This window comes from Dermacentor silvarum, chromosome 10, assembly GCF_013339745.2.
Source record: "Dermacentor silvarum isolate Dsil-2018 chromosome 10, BIME_Dsil_1.4, whole genome shotgun sequence".
Taxonomy (NCBI): domain Eukaryota; kingdom Metazoa; phylum Arthropoda; class Arachnida; order Ixodida; family Ixodidae; genus Dermacentor; species Dermacentor silvarum.
The window spans coordinates 88,978,128-89,001,551 of record NC_051163.1 but is presented as its reverse complement, the minus strand read 5'-3'; the positions used below and the strand labels follow the sequence as shown (position 1 = coordinate 89,001,551).

Genomic DNA, 23,424 nt, shown 5'->3' with positions numbered 1-23,424 from the left:
TCTGCGATGACGTGAGCCGAGCGCAGGCTACTGTGCGCGCGACGAGCGCACGCGTGATGACATCTTGCGCATAGGAAGTCGTGGACGTGGAGGCCGGATCAGAAGGGAGCAAGGTGTCAAAGGGTAGTAAGGGATGGCGTCCAAAGAGAAGATAGAAGGGTGAGTAGCCGGCAGTTTCATGACGCGATGAGTTGTATGCAAATGTGACGAACGGTAGCGCAACGTCCCAATCATGGTGGTCATCGGAAACGTACATGGAAAGCATGTCGGTCAGTGTACGGTTTAAGCGTTCGGTGAATCCATTAGTTTGAGGGTGATATGAGGTCGTGAAGTTGTGATGAGTAGCACATGATCGAAGTAGATCGTCAACCACACGAGACAGGAAGCAGCGACCGCGATCTGTGAGTAGGTGACGTGGAGCACCATGTTGGAGGATGACGTCGTACAGTAGGAAGTCGGCTACGTCTGTGGCGCAGCTGGTTGGCAACGCTCGAGTAATTGCAAATCCAGTGGTATAATCCGTAGCGACTGCAATCCATTTGTTGCCTTTCGTGGAAATTGGAAAGGGACCCAGCAAGTCCAGGCCCACTCGATGAAATGGCTCGGCTGGAACGTCAATTGGCTGAAGGAGACCAGCGGGTAGAGTCGCAGGTTTCTTCCGACGCTGACACAGGTCACAAGATGTTACGTAGCGGGGAACGGACCGCTAAAGGCCCTTCCAGAAAAAGCGTCGTCGTATGCGATCATAAGTTCTGGAGACGCCTAAGTGCCCGGAAGTGGGGGCGTCATGAAACTGGATGAGGACATCCCTGCGCAGATGATGCGGGACAACGAGCAGGAGTTCGGCGCCGTCGGGGTGCATGTTGCGGCGGTAAAGAACGTTATCCTGAAGCAAGAACATGTTGAGTGAAGGGTCGATGATGCCGGATTGCAGACGGTCAATAATAGAGAGCAACGATGGATCTCTACGTTGTTCGTCGGCCACATGGATAAAGTCTGTTATCGCCAAGACACAGGTGTCGGAGTCTGTTTCAGTGGAGTCGGGTGGTTCAACGGGATGGCGGGAGAGGCAGTCGGCGTCGTTGTGTAACTTGCCAGATTTGTACACTACCGAGAACGTGTACTCCTGTAACCGTAATGCCCAACGGCCGAGCCTTCCTGTGGGGTCTTTAAGTGTCGAGAGCCAGCAGAGCGCATGGTGGTCTGTTATGACCACGAACGGCCATCCATATAGGTACGGACGGAATTTCGTGACAGCCCAGACGAGAGCTAGGCACTCCCGCTCAGTAATGGTGTAATTCTTCTCCGACGGTGACAGAAGACGACTAGCATACGCGATCACACGGTTGACTTCGTTCTGTGTTTGGGCGAGGATAGCACCAATGCCATGGCCGCTTGCGTCGGTGCGAAGTTCTGTTCTAGCAGCCGGGTCAAAATGAGCCAGCACAGGTGGTGAAGTGAGGGCAGAAATCAACGACGCAAAAGCAGTCGCTTGTTCCGCGCCCCAAGAAAAGGCCGCATCCTTTTTGAGTAGGTCCATGAGGGGTCGAGCAATGTCCGCGAAGTTGAGAACAAAGCGGCGAAAGTAAGAGCAGAGCCCAAGAAAGCTGCGTACTTGTTGCGTGGACCGTGGAACCGGGAAGTCGCGGACGGCACGAACCTTGTCAGGGTCCGGTTGTACGCCAGTAGCGTCGACTAGGTGTCCAAGTAATTTGATCTGGCGGCGCCCAAAGGTACACTTAGATGAATTGAGCTGGAGGCCAGAACGCCGAAATATGTCGAGAATGGCCGAGAGACGAGGGAGGTGGCTGTCAAAGCTGGGCGAGAAAACGATTACGTCATCCAGATAACAAAGACAGGTTGACCATTTCAGACCACGTAGAAGAGTGTCCATCATGCGTTCAAAAGTTGCAGGAGCATTACACAAACCAAAAGGCATAACCTTAAATTGGTAGAGGCCGTCGGGTGTGATGAATGCGGTCTTCTCGCGGTCGCACTCATCGACGGCAATTTGCCAGTATCCCGAGCCGAGGTCTAGCGACGAGAAATATTTGGCACCATGGAGGCAGTCGAGCGCATCATCAATTCGGGGAAGAGGATACACATCCTTCTTCGTCACCCGATTGAGATGGCGATAATCGACGCAAAACCGCCAGCTGACGTCCTTCTTTTTCACAAGCACTACAGGGGATGCCCAGGGGCTAGAAGAAGGCTCGATCACATCTTTATCTAGCATTTTATCAACCTCCTTTTGGATGACTTGGCGCTCAGAGTGAGACACTCGGTAAGGGTGCTTGTGAAGGGGGCTGGCGTCTCCAGTGTCGATGCGGTGGGCCACGACTTGTGTACGGCCTAATGGAGTGTTCTCAACATCAAATACGTCAAGGTACGAAAATAGGACACCACGGAGTGCTTCACTTTGGGACGGTAAGAGGTCGGGGGATATCATTTTGTCCAGAAGTGCCTGGGTTGGCGCCGGTATGACAGGTTGGGTCATGGGCTCAGCGTCAGCAGTGAATGAAGAAACAGTACATTCTTCCAGAGGTGACAGTTCGGCTAGTGAAATTCCTTGAGGAAGAACATGGGTCGAAGTAGAAAAGTTGAGGACTGAAAGCAGCGTTCTGTTGTTGGCAACAACCACTATGGTATGAGGAAGCGCGATGTTGCGCGAGAGGATCAGGTCTGTGAGGGGAGCGACCACATATTCACCATCAGGGACCGGTGGGAACGGTGACATAAGGACGTAGGTAGCAGCCTGCGCGGGTAGTCGTAGAAACTCCATGGAACGTAGGCGACTGTGACTTGAGGCGGCGTAATCAGGACACAATGGCAGTTCGAGCCGCAAAATGCCAGTAGAACAATCGATGAGGGCAGAGTGGGCGCTCAAGAAGTCAATACCAAGAATGACATCATGAGGGCAAGCGTCCAGAACAGCGAAAAGAACTGAAGTGTTGTGACCGGCAACAGTAACGCGGGCAGTGCACATACCAAGAACCGGTGTTCGGGTGCCGTCAGCTACTCGCACAGTAGGAGAGACGGCAGGTGTCAGCAGTTTGCGTAGGCGGCGTCGGAGCGTAGAACTATAAGAACAGATATGTGGGCGCCAGTATCAATGAGAGCAGTAACGGGCACACCGTCGACGAGAACACCGAGCAAATTGCGTCTGGAAGTAGGGTTCAATAGAGGTTTTTCTGTCCTTGTCGTCAATGCAGCCTCACCTCCCGGAGCTGCACTGGCTAGTTTCCCGGGTGGTGGCCAGAGGAAGCCGGAGAAGGAGAGCGACGGCGTTGAGGGGAGCGCGACTGGCGAATTTGAGGGGACGGCGATCGGCTGGACCAGTGTCCTTGTGCGGCAACATCGGTGTAGGTAGATTCAGAGCGCGAAGACAGACGGTGAGGATCACGGGCCGGAAATTTGTCGTCGAGAAGAGGTGTGCTATAGTACTGGCCACGATCTTGGCGGCGGTCACTAGGGAAGCTTGGTCGGTAATTCCGACGATTGCGGCAGTGGCGTGAAATGTGGGCGACGCGAGAGCAAGAAAAACAGATTGGTCGGTCGTCAGGCGTCCTCCACTCAGAAGGGTTGCGGTAGCGGGGTGTGAACCGGGGAGCGGAAGCGGCAGCAGCAACAATTGGGGCGTTGTGGTGTTCAGTGGGAGGACCGGACGCGCACATGGGCGGAGGGGCGTAACTAGGCGCTTGTGGAAATACGACGCCCATATTGGCAACCTCCTGACGTACGACGGCCTGAATGAGAGAGATTGTCGCCAAATGGTCGTGAGCAGGTGCCTGATAAGCGGCTGGAGCCATGGCTTCGAGCTCCTGGCGAACAATCCTGGCCAAGTTGTTAGGCGGCGAGAACGGAGGGGGCGTCACGGGATCATCGCACGAGGATGTCGCAGCTGTATTCGGGAGTCTGTTAAAGCGTTGAGTAATGCGCCTGCTTTTGGCTTGTTCAAACCGCCGGCATTCAGTGATAATGGAGTCAACCGTGGTGCAGTTCTTACACATGAGGATGTTGAAGGCATCGTCAGCTATGCCTTTCAACACGTGGCCAACCTTGTCCGTCTCTGGCATGTCTTTGTCAATGGTACGGCACAAGGCTAGTACGTCCTGAATGTAGGCGACGTACGACTCCGTGGACGTCTGAGCTCGGGCCGCCAGCTCGTGCCGGGCTGTCATTTGGCGCGCGGCCGATCGGCCAAACAGGGCACGCATCTTCTCCTTGCATAGGTCCCAACTTGTAAGTTCTTCTTCGTGAGTGTTAAACCACACCCGAGCCGTGACCCGTAGGTAGAAAATGACGTTGGCAAGCATTAGAGTCTCATCCCACCTGTGGTGCTTGCTGACGCGCTCGTACAAGAGGAGCCAATCGTCGACGTCTTTGTTGTCCGTGCCGCAAAACGTGCCGGGGTCGAGGGGCTGCGAAAGGGCCACGGTCGGCGGAGCCGCAGGCGCGGGCTGCGATGACTGCGTACTGTCTTCGGCCATGGAGGCGGGAGAAACGTGGCGTCCGCTCCGAAGATCCACGGCCGGGTGGAATAGAGCCCGCCACCTCCACCAAAAAGATGTTACGGGGAGTATTTAATTAACCGTGAACGGCTAGCGCTTGCCTAGTCAAGACTGCACAGAGGCACAGGTTCCAGCAGGTTTTCAGTCCGACAAGAGAGCCTCTGACCCAGCCCCACTACAACGTCTTTGTCTTTGCCATTGCTCGTGACAATATGATATCCATAAGCATCACGACAGGAGGAACACGAGTGCCGGAACCAGAGAGAGCTCGTCGGGAAGAAGAATCTGCAGCAGCCTCGGACTAAAGGACCCAACCATGAACACTGTGACTGCCTTTGCCTTGCTTTTCAGCTGTACATGTTTTTCCACCATTCCAATCCGCCTCAAGGGGCATGCGCCTGTGGTCTAGGGTACCTGAGCTCTCTGTTGGAGGTACCATGATCGAATCTAGCTGGCGGTCACTTCTAATTACACATATATTGTGCACATAAGCAATTATTGTCAGGCTATGACGATATTGCCAACATATACTCGGAATATCACGGCGACGCCGGTGGCAAAAGTTTTCTGGTGTGTCCCTAACATTGCTATTGCAATACGAACGTCATGCTAAAGGTGACAAGTAATTCTATTCAGCTCCCCGTTTCCCCGTCAGTCTGAGCTTGAGGTGCACCGACGTCATTCAACTCAACTAGTGGAAGTCCTCACAGCGCCAGCGTTTCGAGACGCGTGGTAGCTGCCAGGGTGCCATTTCTTCTCCTCAGCAGCTGTCGCCTCGTGTGCTTTCATCGCATCAATCTGACCACCCCATTGTAGTGTTAAAGTACTGTCCGAGAAGCTTGAGCACAAGCTGATTCGCATTTAACGTCATAGTCGGAGATTCTGGCGAAGGTGTCCCAGAGCTGCAAAGGACGTCGACATGATGGACAATAAATGTTATCAAGGGGCGCTTGTTAACACTCAGACCAAAAGAAAAAAAGCGAAAGCCTTATGTGGCTAATGAGGCGAAAAATCCGACGTTGGCGTTACCTAGAGATAGCCCAAAAAGTCCAAAATGGTCGAAGTGAGCCAATCGAGGCAGTTGATGACGTCACTTAAGGCAGATAATTAGGGCAGATTTATTTAGGATATAGTTCAGTACGCCATTTGAACCCAGGACCAGTGGTGAGATTTCATTCCACGACCATTGTTCTTAATAAAGGCCATGTTAATTAGGGCAGTCAAATAATAGATGGGAATTAAGGCAGTCGAACCCACGACTTTGGTCGGAGATAAGGTGGCAGATCCGCGCAAACAATTGCCGTTGTTTATGCGCCACCACGCTTTATCTAGCTACATCGCAACTTTTCCTGTGGGTGCAAATGATGCAGGCACATCGCAACCGCAGGAAAAATCAAGCGATATATTGCTCGATAGAGTAAGTACCCCTTTATCATGCAGCCAAACAATGTTTTGCTATTTTACTTTGTTTACCATTATTCAATTTTGCAGACGCAACCCACTTTTTGGAATTTAAGAAGCGAAGCATCCATGATGTGGGTAGTGCTATGCCACACATTATACCTGAGCAACATTTTGCTATATTGTGATTACCTGCGGGCGAGGGAAGAATACCGGACGCGGAAATCCCCACCGCGCTATCCACGCGACCACGCGTTATAATGTCTCTGGGATTAGTCCTCTTTGCAATGACATTGTATTCAGGGTCGGCGCACCGACTACACAGCACTTACCCGCGGTAGTAACTTAGCAGCTGGGGCGATGGGGGCGAAATGCATAAACGCCCATGTACTTGCATTGGTTGCACGGTAAAGAACCGCAGATGGTGAAAATTAATTGGGGTCCCCCACTGCGGCGCGCCTCATATTCAGATCGTGGTTTTCGCCCATAAAACCCCAAAATTTAATTCTATTTTTACACAGCGCCGATCCTCGAGATAGTGCGATATTAAGCGGCACTTTCCTTTATCAAAAGACCGACCAAGCAGGTGCGCCATACCCATACAATGAGAAAGCAGGCATGAAACGTTTTCTTTATCATAATAATCGTGCTCTTGATGGCGTATATTCGTTGAACGATGAATATATTAGGTAATGTTTTTATAGCGAAAGCTGTATATGGCTTGGCGAAACGAAAAACCGTTCGTCCCATGTTTTGATAAACGTCTCCATTGGCTACACCGTCGCTTACGTCATTCTCTACGTCACACCCAAGCGCGCACGCGCCATTGGCAGCGCCGTTAGGGACGTCGTTAGGGTTCTCCCTCCGGCGCCCTGAGGCAGGAGAGAGAAAAAAAAGGCGAAAGCTTGCACTAGGCCGCGTCGCAACCAAGCGCGCGTGCTATTGGCAGCACCATTAGTGACGTCATTAGTGAACGCGTTCCCGCCATTGCCACGTTGACGCTGCTCTGCCCGCAACGCCGCTTCCTCAGCTCGCCGTTGTCGCATGCGTTCGATATCTCGAGTTAGTTCGGCGTCGGGATGAGCAGCATCCGCCCAGCATTGGCACTGGCGTTGCACTTTGCGATTTCAACGTGTACGTTTAGTCTCAGCCGAAGCCGAAGTGCCGCTCGAGAAACTCCCACCGAAAGCGGGCGTTGGCCCCGGCGAACGCGTGCCCGCCATTGCCACCTTGATGCTGCTCTGTCCGCAACGCCACCTCCTCGGCTCGCCGTTGTCGCATGAGCTCGATATTTCGAGTTAGCTCGGCGTCGTGGTTAGCAGCAACTGCCCGCCATTGGCGCTTAAGTTCCAATGGAAACAAAAATATGTAGCCAATAATTGAGAAACTTTCAATACAGCGTCGGGGTTAACCCACTGCTAAATACCTGGGCCGCACGTTTCAGCTTCACTGGTTAAAAATCTGTACGGAGTGCTTGGGCAGTGTTTTAGATGCGAAGCAGCTTATGGCGGGGGCTTGGTCTGTCCCTCCTGCGTCCGGCGGCGTCCCACACCCCCACAGTGCATGCGCGTCCCCTCCCCCCTCTCTACCCTCTCCTACGCCCCCCCCCCTTTCTCTCCTCTTGGAATCCTCTACTGTACGGAGCGGCACCCGCGTCCCACACCCTCACAGCGCATGTGCGTTCCCTCCCCTCTCTACTCTCCCCCCTTTCTCTTCTTTAGGAATTCGGAACGGCACTCACGACAGGTGGTGCGACAGCTGCATACTCTGCTGGGTAGTTCCACGGTACTTCCGCGGTATGAAAATGACGGAGCGCGCGCGCCTCATTCTCTCCCTTGTGCAGTGCCGCGATGAGCGCTCGGGCAGCTGCCGCGAAACCATCTCCCGCTCAAGCTAACCATCTCCCCACTGCTTCGCATCCACACATGGTTACCTTTAGCGCGAGAGGGAGTAATTTTTTTATCATTACGTTATTCCGTGAAAGACAAGGCCAATAGTAGGACACCTGAAAGGCTAGAGAACATGGCACTGCAGTCTCGCGTATGAGCGTTTCTTCAGGACAGCAGCAGCACGCGCAATCAGAAAATTGCAGGCGGGTTGGGAAAAAGAAAAAGAAAGGCTTAGAATAAAAAATAGGCATAAGTGTTTTTATTTCCCTTGGTTTACAAAAGGAGAGTTAAATTCCGCTTATGCATTTGCGATCTTTTTCTACACTGGGAGAACCTAGCATAGAGAAATCAAAATTGCAGGTCCGCTTAGACAAAGACAAATAAAAATAAACCCGCGGATGACTTCTAGAACATCAAATAAAAATTAAAATAAGACAGCATTGTGGCAATCCAACATAACGCGAAAGATGTGCGCTTTCACATCCCAAGTAACGTATTTTGCAACATTGGATTAATTCCACATAACCCTCATGTTAACCCCATCTCCATGCATTTAAGCCTTCTCAACAAATAAAATGATGTTGCACAACGGCATAATTTTTCATTGGCACAAACGTTCTCACGAACCCTAACACTACACAATTTTCTTTACAAAATTACCATTTTGCTCCAATAATAGCGCAGCAACTGCGGCAAACAAACTGCTTGTTTTGGTGGTATTAAAATTTGCAGAAAAGTAGCAGGTCATGTAAAATTTTCACAAGCGTTTTAATTATACCACCGTTCACTTAAAACTTATATTCCAACTATGTACACTGCATCCTCACACCAATGTGCTTTTTTTTTACCCATATTCTGTCATTACTCAGAAAACAAAGTTCTTGTCTCAAGCTGTGCCGCGTTAGGTTTTACTGCTTCAAGATTGTTTTAAATATATAAAATATTCTTTATTTATATTTTCAATAGACGCCTTTCCAATAAATTCTAATGCTGCTAAGAATGAGAGGCCAAGCTGAAGTTTTGAACCACGAAACTCTTTCTGTATAACATGCCCAATGTAAACTTGCCGCTAATTAAACAATAAGACAGAATCTGAATCTGACTAGCCGCACTAATCTCATCCCTTCCCATATTTAGACACAGCTTCATTGCAGCATCCCTCCATCAGGTGCAGCTAAGCAATTATGCAACTTAAGGAACAAATTGATGCACAGAAGTTAGCTAAAATGGGTTGCAATAATTATTTGTCAAAATCCACTTTTTGCAGTTATTCATCTGCAGAATCGGCGGTGCTCAGCCTGAAACATGCAGATTTAGTCTTTTTGCCGGATATGAAATGAGCACTCATTTCTATCGAACGTAGAGCGCTAGCGTTTTCTGTATACTTCCTTGAGCTATGAAATATACGTTTTATTCTTGTAACCAGTAAAAAATTATCAATTATGAGCCGACCACTGTGAACGTTCCTTTATTGTAATAATTATTTCAATAGTAAGCACGTACGAGATAAAAAAGTAGAAATCCCTATAAAATTCAATCCCTTGAATTGTGACGGTTTCTTTCGATCCATAGATTAGAATGAAACCTGGCCTAAGCCAAATATTTTCGTAAAAGTACGAGGCAATAACAAAAGTAAAATTGAATTTTCTAGTTCACGTGTCTCGACAATGGTCTGAATATGAGGCACGTCATATTAGTCTAAATACGTATAGCACTACAGGATGCCTTGATCATCTCGCTTAGCACAATTAAAGTGGTCTAGTACTCTATTTCCGTCGATTAGCGCCGGAATTTTCCAAAGGTGCTGCAAGCTCACGACTAGGAATCAGCTTCCTCTTCCTGATAATATGTATGGTTGCGTTTTATCGGCGTCATTTCGCTCTTATAACGCTACTGAACATTAAGTATGGTACAATCGTCATCCCTAAAATGTGTGAAGCTCTGTCTAGCATAAATAGAACAAGCGAGTGCCGAGGTGTCCTTACCATTGCCGTCGTCATACAGTGGGACAGGGCAATTAAGCCCCTTAGTGTTGAGGACCACCGCCGTTACACTTGCGTTCAGGACAACATTGTCGCCTTTGCTCAAATCAACAAATATGACTGCCTCCTGTGGTTCGCTGAGCTCCTTCTGCGACGCTTCGCACAGAGCCACTATCGGCTCGTTGGTGAGGTCTCTGATTTGGGATATGACGCGCATGCTGACAACGACGTGGTCCGTGCTTGAGCTCTCCACTTGAAGCTTCCACGTACCCGGCTTGAAAAATCGATCGATGGATTAATCAATAAATCAGTCAATATTATTCAATGTATGTCACTCAATCAAAGACGTAGAAAGAAAGAGTACTGCGATCTGTTCGTGAACTAAATCATGACAAGTACGTTTATATTGTTGTCGATATCAGTGCACACGTTTCAATGAACGACTGGAGTGCTACTTCATACACTTGTGAGGGCGGACAAAAGTACACCAATCAGTGAACAAGTAATGCACAACAAGAAAAAAAAATATGTCAGGAGCCAGTGTCCAGCTTGCATTTGCAGAGCAATTTGGCCGGAAACCTGTACCGATTATCGTCATTGAGGAAAACGTGGTTAACATTATTCATGAAACAACCGTTCAGCCAATATATTTATTATATTACAAGTAACTACAAGCGTTCGGGATTGTAAATCGAAGATGGTGCCATACCAGCGTTGAAGCACCCTGACCTTGCTAGAGCAAAAAAAGAAGGGGACTGCAGGACAACTAAAAAAAGGCGCGTCAAAGCACTAAACGTCTGAAAAATGCAGATATAAGAAGCCTAACAGAAACCCGTGTGATATTAAATACTACAGAGAAACACATGACAGCTGTAATGTCGTCATCACAACATGAATGAGCCCTATTGAAGAGGCTTATTTAGGAAACTCATTAGACCATTTAAATAAAAGGATAAGCATGCCGTGAACATTCTCTGGTCTAATTTTGTTAAATGTGGATCAATTATTCGCAGTTCATTCCATCGCAATTCGTAATACCGCTCAACCAAGTCACAACTGCGCGCGAATATGTAAATGGCAAAACCTAATTTAGAGTCAATCGTCATTTGTTTCCTCTTCAAATAACGGTCACAGTACCACAAAAGCTACAGACCGGGAACAACGAGCCACGATTTGGAGGTCTGAATAGGTAACTTGTGTTAAATTTAAACCTTCTTAGGGACATTCACAGTGTATTAAGATTTTACAATGTGTGAATTATTCGTTTGCATGTTGGATAGCAGTTATTCGACATGGTTCAATTCTAGAGGTTTGAATATTCAAGCCCACAAAACGATGAAAACATTACAGGTTACACTGAAGACCTACTCTCCCTCTGCAAGCGCATCAACAGATCAATACACGAAGCAGACAAGATAAAGCGCGTCATGAGAGGCATGTACCTATAACTATGTATTTCGTGTGCGTTTAGCCAAGTGTCTTCAGATCGGTGAAGTAATTCAGCTTGGGTGATATTACGGTGAGCTACCCAAGCAGTGTGCTTCAACACGTTGTGCTGAATCAAGTGACAGTGAATTCGTCCTCCTCTAGCTTCAGCCGCGGCGCTGCCACCCCTATCGTTTTATTCCCGCAGACAAAGATTTCATCCATGTGGAAGTCACACTACAACTCTCTCTGGCGACCAAAACAACCAAGGCGATGACGAGTTGCCGCAACTTGAGGATGCACCGTCTGCTGCCGGTCCTCGACAGCCTGCGGTTTGATCACTGACATCCGCTGTCGCTGTTGTCCGGCAAAGCGCTTAAGCTGTTTATGATGCCTTTAAGACCATCGGCACCGATTCCCGTCTCACTCGGCCACCGGAGCTCCTGCCTTCGAAATATCGCGAACACGTGGTAGAAGGACAATGTTGACACGTGTACTTTTTTTCTTGCTTCGTTGACCACTTTAACCGGCTAACAAATGTTAAACGTTATAGCCCGGCGCAAGACCCGCCTACATGATTTAGGACTTACGCGAATGTTATCGTTGATTCTATTTGTTGTCTATGTCCACGTCAAATCTTGTATGCTCAGATTGCATGTGCGACATGAATGGTGTAGTAGTCGACGATCGCCGACTGTGTTCACCGCTATCCTTGTGCTTCGAGTGTCACAAGTTCGCCCAATAAAAAGTGGACTTCATCATTCACAGCTTTGCTATTGTGTTCCTGATGGCCACTACAACGTGACAATTTGCTATTCATGAAGATTCCCGTGTCGTATTGCTTGTGTCTGTCGCCGGCACAGATTTCGTTTTCTTCACAGTGCGGATGCGTAAAGTTATCACCCTGTTCACCCCGCCATCTTCCCCCAGAATCACTTTCAAGTTGCCGCTAATGCGAGACATGCCGGTCGTCTTCTCGTGGCTGATACATTTCGCCGAAGCCTCGGCACTTCAGCACGGAAGGAGAGGAAAACTAATAGACGCGGTTCCGGAGGCAAGAACTGCGTTGCCGTCCAACATTTTAGGACCTCATTTTTCTCCTGCCAACGGTATAGAACAATCTGCAGACGGCATAACCGTACACGCACTTGTTGACACCGGAGCCGCTGTTTGTCATTAGTCAAATGCTCTGCGGCAATTAGCACAGCGTGGACACTCCACTTGCCGAACTCTCTCTGCGTACGGCAACCTTACACCAAAGTCAACCTTCGGCATCATGCCTCCCTCGCGTCGGCATTTCAGGCGTTATGCAACTTATCTACTAGGTCGAAATTGTCGTATCTCGTTCTTGGAATGACGTCATTCTAGGGTTAAATTTCCTTTTTTGACACGTGGCGATGGAGTATGCGAGGAGGTTCATTTTTTCCTCTAGGCGTGACTGCCGAATGTTGAGTGCCGATGTCACCGCCATCGTTGACGCAACTGCGGGGCTGGTTGGAGTAGTCCGCAATAGGGTTGGTAAGCGTTTCCGACGACATCTCCGCTGTAGACATGTCATCAGCGGCGATGACGACCACCAGGTTATGCGGCAGATGCTGAAGAAACAGCTCACGGAGAAGATGGCAACTGCGGTATTGCGTGCTGTCGCCGAGGAGCTGAAGCTTGCGGTGCAACAGCCGAGACGGTCGCCGGTCTCCCAGTTCCCCCGTGCTGAGAAGCTGCAAAGGCGACAGCGCTCGGAAACAGTTTAGCGTGTCAGCCCAGTGTCCTTGAAGTACTCGTAAAGCATGTTCGGATGCGGAACTCTCATCACGTCTTCCAACTCATCACCCACACCGGAAGATAGCGTCGGTACAACGTGGAGCTACATCACTCGTTGAGTTGTGGTGCGGTGTTAATCGAAGAGAGTATCGACTCATGTGGAGCATACAGTGGCGCTCTTCGGCCACCTGGTGGCAGCCGACCTCTACGTTTGTCATTCCGGCCTCCTTGTCCCTGCGGGAAGGTACCTCGATTTACATTGTCGACTGCGGTATGTGTTGCCACTGTGCATGACCATCGGTGTACGTGCGTGTCTTCAAATTTACTCTCCGGGCCACAAAGCTATAAGGGGGAGGAATTCGTGCCGTATAGAACGACCCGCACGGTCAAACGATTGAATGAACGTGAGACCCCCGCGAGAGCTGATGTAAGAGTGTCTAGCTGAAGTTCATCTAATTGTGGATTCAGCGTGCCTTCAACACCAGGAGGCGACGTCGGTGGTAGCGCCGCTGGGGGTGACAGCCAATGAGCTGTGGTGCTGCTGACAGCAGAGGCTTACGGAGGTCACGGTGAGAGGGTCATGCCGCCAGAAATAAGCTTAGCTTGCCCAAGTCTTTATTTGAAATTGAGACCTGCAAATTTATCAGGGAGTGATTGCAGTGCCTTCCGGTGGTGTCATTAAACTGGGAACGCCTCCAGAAATACAGTTGCAAATCTACGGAAACGCAGTACAGGAATGCAGTACATGTGCAGTGACGAGGTTTTTGTCACCCCGCAAACAATTATGAGCAACAACTGAGTCAAAAAGGTAATATCAGGTGTTTACAGCGCTAAACCCACCATATGATTGTGACGCATGCCGTAGTAGGGCACCCCAGAATAATTTTGACCGCATGGGGTTCTTTACCTTGCACCCAATGCACGGTACACGTGCGTGTTTGCATTTCGGAGCAGTCGAAATGGAGCCGCCACGGCCGGGATTTGGTCCTGCGCCCTCGGGCTCAGAACAGCAACGTCGTAGCCACTAAGCCACCACGGTGGGTGATAACGCAGCGTTATCTGCTTGGTTTTTGTTACCAAAGCAATTTCAATGTGCAATGGAAAGCAAAGGAAGCTTCACCCCTGGCCCACGTAAAGTTGCCGCTCTCCGTAAGACACGCCCACCGTATCCGAAATTGCTTGACCATTTTTGTAATTCTTCGGCGAGTCTTGTAGAACACGACTATAGTACTCTACATTCTTTAACTGTACGAGAGCAGTAACGTTTACGCTGCAATGTGCGGTCGCATACTTAGAAAGCTTGGACCAACACGCAGTGTTCAGATTCGACGACCAATGATTATGTGCGCCGGAATCGTTGTGATAACAGTGTTTCTTTCATTCTTTGGGCATGGTTCATTCGCTAATTTTTGAAAGGCTGTTCACCCAACCGAGACAATCATGCGAAGTTGCTGTGTCAATGTACGTGTTTTTAGTATTCAAATCAGCGACATGCGTGTTTTCTTATCGAAATCAGCCGAGTTAAAAATGTGTTTGAGTTAAACCTGAACCACGTTGAAAAGCTTTAACTACCGCATCATATAATTGGAGAAATATGTTTATTTGATTTGTTACATGAGAAATCGTTACAGAAGCAAAAACTTTGGGAAGACGTTCGCACGATGGACAATGAAAGCACAAGCAAATTTTACGAAAAGTCATTCGTTTGAATCAAAACTATTTACCAACATACCAGAATACGCATTCTTTATACGCATATAGAATGGCTAACAGGGTATTGAGTAAATTACATCTAAATCGCTGTCTTCTATATATTGGCCGAAAAATCAAAACTATGCTTCGAAGATTTGACAGCGACGGTTGCTTCAGACACTGAAGCCAGGTAATCGCCTGCAGATGGCTTTTCAGTTTTTGACTTCTCCTATCCGGTGCGTCTTCTAGCCCCAGCAACCATAAAACGCTGCACTTCGTGGAGGAACCAGGCCCGAAAATTGCGACATTCGGTAACCACACCCTTTTCATCGAGGTGATCGTACGTTACAACACAGCCCTTGCGTCAAGCGCACACGAGCGAATTGAAAATTTCGCTGCAGATGACTTCACATAGAAAAAGAAGGGAGCACACCGAAAAAAAAATTCCAGAGCATTTCTACGTGAACGTAAGCAACGTGTGGCGAACTGTGGAGGATTTATTGAAAGAGTCAGGCCTGCTCATTCTATTTACATTTATTCAAAATGTTAGCGAAGATAAGGAGGAAAGTGCCAATCGACTAATCTGTAACATTTTGAATTCCTAAATTACTTTTATGGGGCAGTGATTGTTAACTGTAAAGCAATACGTGTCACCAAGAAGTAGGTTTTATTTTAATCAGGTATTTTTTTCTGTAACAATTACATGAATGAATGGCACGGCCGAGCTATGTTGTGAACTTGCCAATAGCAGGTGCGAGAGCAGAGATTCAGCCAGCCTCGAGCCTCCCCAAGCTGGTCGTATTGCGCAATCTTGGATGAATTCGGCTGTTATAGTTATGTCCTAAATGGTTTACGAGATGGTAAACAAATTAGCAGACCAAATTAGGACAGACATTCAAACAAATATATCTGAACTGAATTGCTTCTCGAAGATGGACTGGGACACTGAAAATGTGTATTCAGCCCTCTTCCAAGAAGTGTAAAAACACCGGGAGGCAGTTGAACAAAACTGGACAAAAACAACTGAACAAAAAACACTTGTTCAGTTGTCCAAAGGTCAGTGAGCCTACGGTATTGCGATGATCGGTAATTCATGAGATGTGGTTTGGTGAGAAAGAAATACTATTGAACTACTGCAATTTATATATTATTCCAGTACTGATTTCCTAGCATACAGCCATACCGTAGCTGGGCTTGGTATGGTGAGCGATTTCTCGCGGTCGCTGTCAACTTCCAGACAGTTCTGACACCTCTGTCCCCTGGGGTCAACAAGCCTGGCCGTAAGTGAGTAATTTCCAGTGGATAAGCGGCTGATGGTAACGATTGTGTTGTTTCCTAGTTCTTCATCAAGAATGAATGTTTCTTGAATAGTTCTGGTGAAGCCCTTCGTTTCGGACATCACCTGCGAAACGGAAAAAAAAACGCTCTTTATTTACCGTACAATGCAATTCAATCATATATTTCTGTCAAAAGGGCGGAGGAGCCGGAATGTAAAAGCCGCCCGTCAGATCGGTTTGAGAGGAGCCCACACTACCGTCACCTCTGTACGAAGGAATCGACGATACGAGCAAGCGAGAAACAGTATCAGTAAATAACGACAAATACATCAGCCAAAAGCTTTCTAAATAAAGACAGATATTCGCATGTAATATAGGATGTAAAGGAAATTTCAGGGTTCATTATTATAAAAACAGCAAACATTTGCTCGGAAACAAAAAAAAATTTCTAGGTTTAGTTGTGTAGGTGCATAATAAATTTCCGCTGTATTCACTTTAAGATGGGTACTGTACCTGGTAGTTTTTCACCGAAGCAGTTCGTTTAGGTTATAGTGAGTTACCCATTTATTAGTGGCACGAGCACCAAGTGAAACTCAAGTTTGTTGAGCAGCAACTTCCGGTTGGGGAGCTACTTCCAGTTTGCCACAGAGGTGGGACGAAATTAAAAATAAATCATTAAAAATAAAGACAGGCAGATACCTATGGTACTAATTATGGTTGATGATAGATATGAATAACATCAGAGCACATGTTTGGTGCCGTAAGGAGGTTATTATCGTCAAAATAATTAGAAACAATTCAGCAAATTCTAATTGCCGTACACCAAACAAACAATCGACACTTAGATACCCACCACATCAGTGCAGGTTCCCATGAAAACTCGAAGACCTGAAGTGACGTCATCAGTGACGTCGCACCAGGGGTACCCGCTCATTACTAATTAAAATGAAAACAACCTAATTAGAGCTACACACCACCTGACACAGAGTGAACGCCTGCCTAACACAGGGGAGGGGTGACCTCACTCCCAGCTCTATTCTCTCACCAGCTCGCCACCTGCCGTCGCTCGCTCGCGCGCGCCAGCTGCGCGTCGGCGCTCGTTACATGTTCTCACGTCAGCGGCTGAGGGCCGCGTAAGGTGCGCTTCGTGCGCCGTCCGCCAGGGGCTAAGCGTCGCGCCCTCCTCGCCCTCCTTCGCTCCCTGGCACGCTCCCCTGTGCGCGGCGCTTTGCCGCTAGTTCCGTTCGCTTGCTGGTCCGAGTTCGGCTGCCCGCCTTGCACCAGGGTACACAAACGCCGAGGTGCGAGTGCCACTAGCAAAACCTAAGTCAAGGATTAAGGTAGTGTCTCGTTTTGTTTTTTCACGTGGGTGCCCCGACTTCGGCATTCTGGGAGATCTACAATACCTAGTTCTCAGTACGGCTCATGAACACTGCAGTGGACATGGCTTAAAGGGCCCCTAAACCATCTCAGATCTTTTTGAACATTTCATGTAAACATGCGCATTCAGTTCAGAATGCTGTCTCGATCAACGATGCCAAACGCTGCAGCGATACTCGCCCCGGCCACGCCACAAAATTAAAAAAAAAACAATGCCGTACCCCTCTCCTGGCCTTTTCGGTATCCCCAGCGGTCGTCACGATGTCAGCTGGGTGAATCTGGTGATTTCAGTCTCGGGGACGATGCCCATTGGTCGAACCTACGACTTCCGGTTTGTCTGCTAGCAGGTACGCGCGCCCCCTGCTCATCCTTGTCGTGTTGCTCGCTTGTGCGCCCTCGAGAATCGGCAATTACAGCCCGAAACGCAAGTGCCAAATCGCTTGCGTTCCAACACAGTCGTGCTTAGCGGTCTGATTAGCTGCGCGAACAGAGTGCGGCAATGTTAGCCTTGTCGGGAACCGTGGGTTCGCAGCGGAGCGCCAGAACAAGGAGACAAGCTCAGCAGGCTTTTAGAACGGACTGGTGCGTGCCGTGCTTGCGCCGCTAGCACGCGCCGCCCAACTTTATTCTCCTCGCCATCCTCAGCCGGCCGCGCCCGCCGAGAGCGCCTGCCGAGAGCGCCGACCTTAGCGTCCCCGCATAGCAGCATCGGTGGGCGCTACAGCCTTTCCAGACATGCGCGCAACACAGGGTACATAGCGGCACGCTTCGCATGAACACGGGCCGGCACCGCAGCACCAGCGGGTAGCGGAGAAGCACTGAGTCCACGTCTCAGTATTGGCACGGTAACTCGCCGCATGCCGTTTCCCATTCGCGGGCTGCCGTTGGACAGCCGTTTTCCTCGCGAATGGCGAGACTTCCTTGCCGAAGAGAGGATGAGACCGGGACCCATTTGTGCGGTATATGGCCTCGCTGCCACCGCCGCCGATCGCTCGACGGCGCCGATATCGTCGCTAGGCCTTTTCCGGCTCACTTCAAAGCTAAAACGGACGGCGCTTCGGAATGAATTACCCACGCTCCCAAGCCGCAATATTTTCTTATCGTTGTTATCGTTCTTCGAAATAATTGTACACGAAGAAGAAAACACGCTTATATTAGCGGCGCCGTCGGCTGCGATGCGAGCACAGCGCAGCCGGTCGTCTCCCGTTGTAGCCGTGCACGGTAGCTGAGCTCGGCAAGTATCGGAGCTCTGGAGTCTAACTTTTGACAGTGGATATCGTTCTTCGTAAAATGTACAATTTACGCATCACTTTATCTGGGGGCAATTATTTTGCTTGAACAGAAGCTGCAGCCGATGTTTTCGTCACCGGTGGCGGAGGCGCGCAGCTTCGCAGTCGTCGATTGGCCCGTTGATCTTGCTGCGGGTTGTGCGCCGGCCGAACTGCCGTCTACTTTGGACACCTCTCGCGCGGCAGACGTTCTAGGGCACGGGAGGCCGGTTCGCCGTCGGTATATTTGCCGCTAGCGTGGACGTGCCTTAAGCGGAAGTAGGTAGTGTTTTGAGAAGCTCGTTGGCGATGACGTATGTCACGTGACATTAGGAGCAGCGCTCGGCGAAGAGGAGAGACAAGCCCACGAGGAAGTAGCGAAGAAAGAGCGAAACGAGCGAGGGCCGTGTTTCGATCATCAAACGCCTGTAACTCCACTATTACGGAACCATTTCAAAAAATTCTCGCCGCTACGTGTTCGTTGTAGACTCGTGCACAACTGCAACACCACAACTAAATTTCGACCTCTGGGTGGTTTAGGGGCCCTTTAACGCAGAGCAGAAGTTTGGATACCGATTCTTGAAAATCATTAGACTGTATCGTCAATTCTTCCTACCGCTTGTCAAACACCTTATTAATGTTGGCTAAGGAATCGTAAGTCGAAGTCACCATGAACTAAGCCTTTGACCCGTATTTGCTAGGAGTAATGTTTTCAAATTCAACTTTCTTCCCGGACTAATTGAGCTTTGGAACTATTTGTCTGCCGGTCGATAGGGTTCTGCCTACATTTACCCACAGTCGCCACACGTTTGGGTCATTTACTCGTATTTTGCTGAAAATGTCCAATGAGGCTTGATTTTTCTGTATTAGTAATAACTTTTTCATTTTGTTGTTCACGTATATGCCCACTCTTGCAATAATCCTTCCGGTCAGCTGTATGTATAAATAAAAATAAACCAAATAAAGACGAATTGCTGCAACGTTCACTACAAGCGGTTCTATACAGAGTAGAAAACAATTCAGTGCCATTCCACTCTGTGAAGGTGGACAAACAGCGAAGCTCTGTGTGTGGTGACTGACCGTTGTCCTGGTGAAACGTTTCAAGTGTGTGGGATCGGGGCCACACTGACGCTTGGCATTTCTTTCCACCACGCGGTCTTGGCGGGCAGCACGCTTAAGATTGGCGTTCGCGGTCCGCTCATCGGCGGACTCTTTCCACCCCGCCTCGCCCATTTCCTTTTCTGTTCACGCCGACGTTCTCGGTAGGCACTCTGATTTTCAGACCTTCCAACTCGTACAACAAGCGGCCCACCCATTTCACAGTCAGAGCTGAACTGTGGAAAGGTGCCTACGTAGAGCATGACGTCAGGAGACAGAAGACACTCAAATTTATCGGCACTAGTTTCACAACGCGGGATGGTGTACACGTCTACGAACGTAGACATGGCCGACACGAGTTAGTGTAGTATCGTTCTTATCAGCTTAATACCTGATACGGGTTGTATTTGTACCCAAGACCTTAAACTTAATTTTGCAAGCTGGCGGAGTGTTTGAAGCCTGCTTCGCCTCCGCCGTGGGTCCGCCCGGTATAGCACCATCTCCGGTATCAACTCACGTTTTCGGTCAACGGACATCCATCCGCTGGAAACTAGCCATATATAGCTTCACTGTAAAACGAAACAAGATTATCAACCAAACCAGAGCGTCAACAGGGGTCTCAGGTGCCAAAGCTCAGTATTTCTTTTTTAATTTATTTATTCTACCTTCAGGAACAAAAGTATTACAGATGGGAGTGCTTATGAACAATCAGCAAGAAATATTGGAATATACTTTGTGTCACACGTAACTTGTGCGAAATTATAAAATTATGCACGCGCCACGTTGATAGGCGGAATCAAGGTGACGTAATTTGCTGTCGCTTGGAGCACGTCAGACTATTCTTGTATTTAGACTAATTAAATGTTTAGGTATTAACTAAACTCACATATATTCAGAGCTAACTTGTTCATCAGAAAGTTGTCGAGAATGCTGAAGAATTTCGGATTCAGGTTTCCGCTGCTCAATTTGTGCTACATGAGAGCTTCCTCCAAGCCTGACTGAAAGCCCGCCAAAAACGTAAAAGTCCCGCGTGATTAGCCCACCATACGAATAATAATCTAAAACAGGCAAAATTATTGTGTTACCCCCAAGTAGGACTTCCGCAAAACGTTCGAAAGCATCGTGTATTTCACAAAGTTTAAAATAAAATTGCTGGTTCTGCCGTAATCGAGAGTAGATCTGAACAAGAAATGGCTGCAGGCAAAGTAGATGATACTAACCACAATTTTAAAATAGGTGTAGTGCATGTTCACAATAGCGCACCCTACCACACCACAACGCACCATACCGCACCAGGACATACTTCTCACCGGCCCATATGGACGCAATAGTTTGCTGTCACAGACAAAACCTAATTGCAACTCTCGTCTCGGCCAAACAGCCATCCGCGTCGGGACGGATGCTGCCGGTTGGGTCACACAGCGTGGCGACATTTGTGGAGCCGCCGCAAAACCCGCAGCGCGGAATTCACGGACCGCAGGCGTTGAAAAGAGCACAAGCAACCCTGTCTCAGCTCCAAAAGATGGTGATCAAGTGTAGTTCCCTGTATCTGCCTTTGAAATGTCGCTGCCGGAAATCACAAATAAAACTTCACTGTAGAAGAAGTTACAGCTTCAGTGATATTGTGAAGAAACATTAGGAAGAACTCGGAAGCAGTATTTTTGTAACTTGTTTGGGAGTAAATAGCGCATGTAATGCCGTCCTGTATAAAGGGTTGCGGGTGAGAGGCCACATTTTCTTGACTGTTGACTGCTTGCCCGGATGGTTTCGTTTGAGTGCCCCGATAACGCCTCTGGCGTATGGCTTAAGGTCATTTGAAGACAGCTGAGAGTGGGAGCTAAAAGTATTTCATGCCTAATATAAAATTTATTCGCCCTAGATGAACAGACGCTGTTTGCGGAACATGAGCATCTGTTTTCTGTCCAGAGCTACAGAACATTGAAGTTCAACTTGATTCGATTGTTTTCAAAGATACCAGTTATCGGCAATATCGAAAAACAACTCAAGCCATAAAGTATTTTTTCTTAGAGTCACTAGAATTTTCCGTCCTCTCCTAAATGCTTTAAAAATTATTCAAATCGGAAGCGCCGGCTGTCTGAAAAATGCACTTGTGCATTTTACGTGCACTTGAATAGGAAAATCGAAGACAGTTTTGAGCTAAATCTTTCTTTTATTTCTCTCAAGCACGGTAAAACACTTCGTGCTGGCGAAAGTAAATAGGCTGGCAAACAGGTGCAGACATTTTGGCTGCCTGTACGAACATTCTTCCTTTTGCGATACAAAAGCTGTACTTACGTGGATAGGCATGTGGGAGTACTCCTTGTGCGGGTTGGCGGAATCTCCAAATGCCGTCTCCATGTCGTGCTTGGGATTGTATCCGAGGCCTTGAAAGCATTCGCCGTTAGCAGACTGGGAGATGACCAATCTTGTAGCTTCATCCAGGTTGCTGAGCTTGTTTGTCGCCTCCCGATGAGGCATTGCCGCAACTGCTTTGAGTGCTGCTACTTGTGGCGTGAAATGACGGTGATGGGGGCCCGTGGTACCCTCACTGTCGACCATTGCTTCACTGGTGCTACATTCAGCAGTTTTATTGGGAGTGATGAGCCCCTGAAAGCGATAGATGTCACCACAAGATCCTTGATTACTGAGCTGTTACGTGTGCTGTATATCACATGAGCGGACATTGCTGGTGAGCACTCACTTGAGACACACCCAGGAATTAGGGTGTGATTATTAAGGACGTGTGTCACTAGTATGTGTGTCTTATGACGAGAAAGGATGCGCAAGAAACACTAGTAGGCAAACAAAAGTGTTTATCTTTCACACAAACGATGGGCAATGAATAGCGAAGGAAAAGAAAACGGGCAAGTTTTCACTGTGGCGTGCAAAGCTTAGGCACAGTGAAACTGTCGATCCTCAAGTCTTACTGGCTGCTATTGTTGGGTACTAACTTCGCCACTGCTAGGTCTTTTCTTAGTTTACCTTAACTACGCATGTAGGAAGGTATTCGGAGGTACCTTACCTATCGCGACATTTCGCGTGACTAGCGCTGGACGCGTCGGCGCCTACGAGCGACAGCGTTCCTAGCATGCCACAAACGCGGGCAGGCTAACCAATGTCGGCACACAGTGCCAAGAAAAGTGTTGCTTGCCGACGCCGAATGCGTCGGCGCCTACGAGCGACAGCGTTTCTGGCATGCCAGAAACGCAGGCAGGCTAACCAAGCTTGACCATAGCCTCCTCTATAACTTTTAGCCTCCTCTATAACTTTTGTGCCTGCGCGGTCGGTCCCTCACCGCCGTCCCCTGAACGCCTCGGCGTTCCCCTAGGGGCGCTCGCGTCCCATAATAGCTCACTCGGCGTTCGCTGCAACAGCAGGTGCACACCGCTACGCTGCGGTTTTCCCGCCGCGTGCAAAATTAGTTTACGTGCTTGTTCTAAAACTCTGCTTGCCAGTTGATGTTCTTTCTAGTGTGGTGCGTGTCCCCAAAGTGCTTTGCTAACTGCAGCACTCACTGAGACAGCCGTGCCTGTGTGCGCTTTCTTCCAACTTTTGGTCGACTCGGGTAAGTTCTCTGTTAAATGTGTTCCATCGTAAAGAAAATTCACTTGTTTCAAGGCAACATGCCTAAAAGTGGTATTTTTGTTGTGTGCAGCACTACCGATAAAGAGAAAAGGCGACTGTCCAAGCTCAGAAGTTTGGTTGCGCCCCGAATGCTGCACAATGCCGTACTGCTGCGT

At 48.7% G+C, this 23,424-nt stretch overlaps 1 non-coding gene across 1 annotated transcript; it reads left to right on the top strand.

The window, feature by feature from the left end:
• Positions 1-20,011: 20,011 nt before the first annotated feature.
• LOC119432080 (U2 spliceosomal RNA) lies at positions 20,012-20,206 on the top strand. Its single transcript, XR_005188142.1, has one exon. It is a non-coding gene; the product is annotated as a U2 spliceosomal RNA (small nuclear RNA).
• Positions 20,207-23,424: the final 3,218 nt, after the last annotated feature.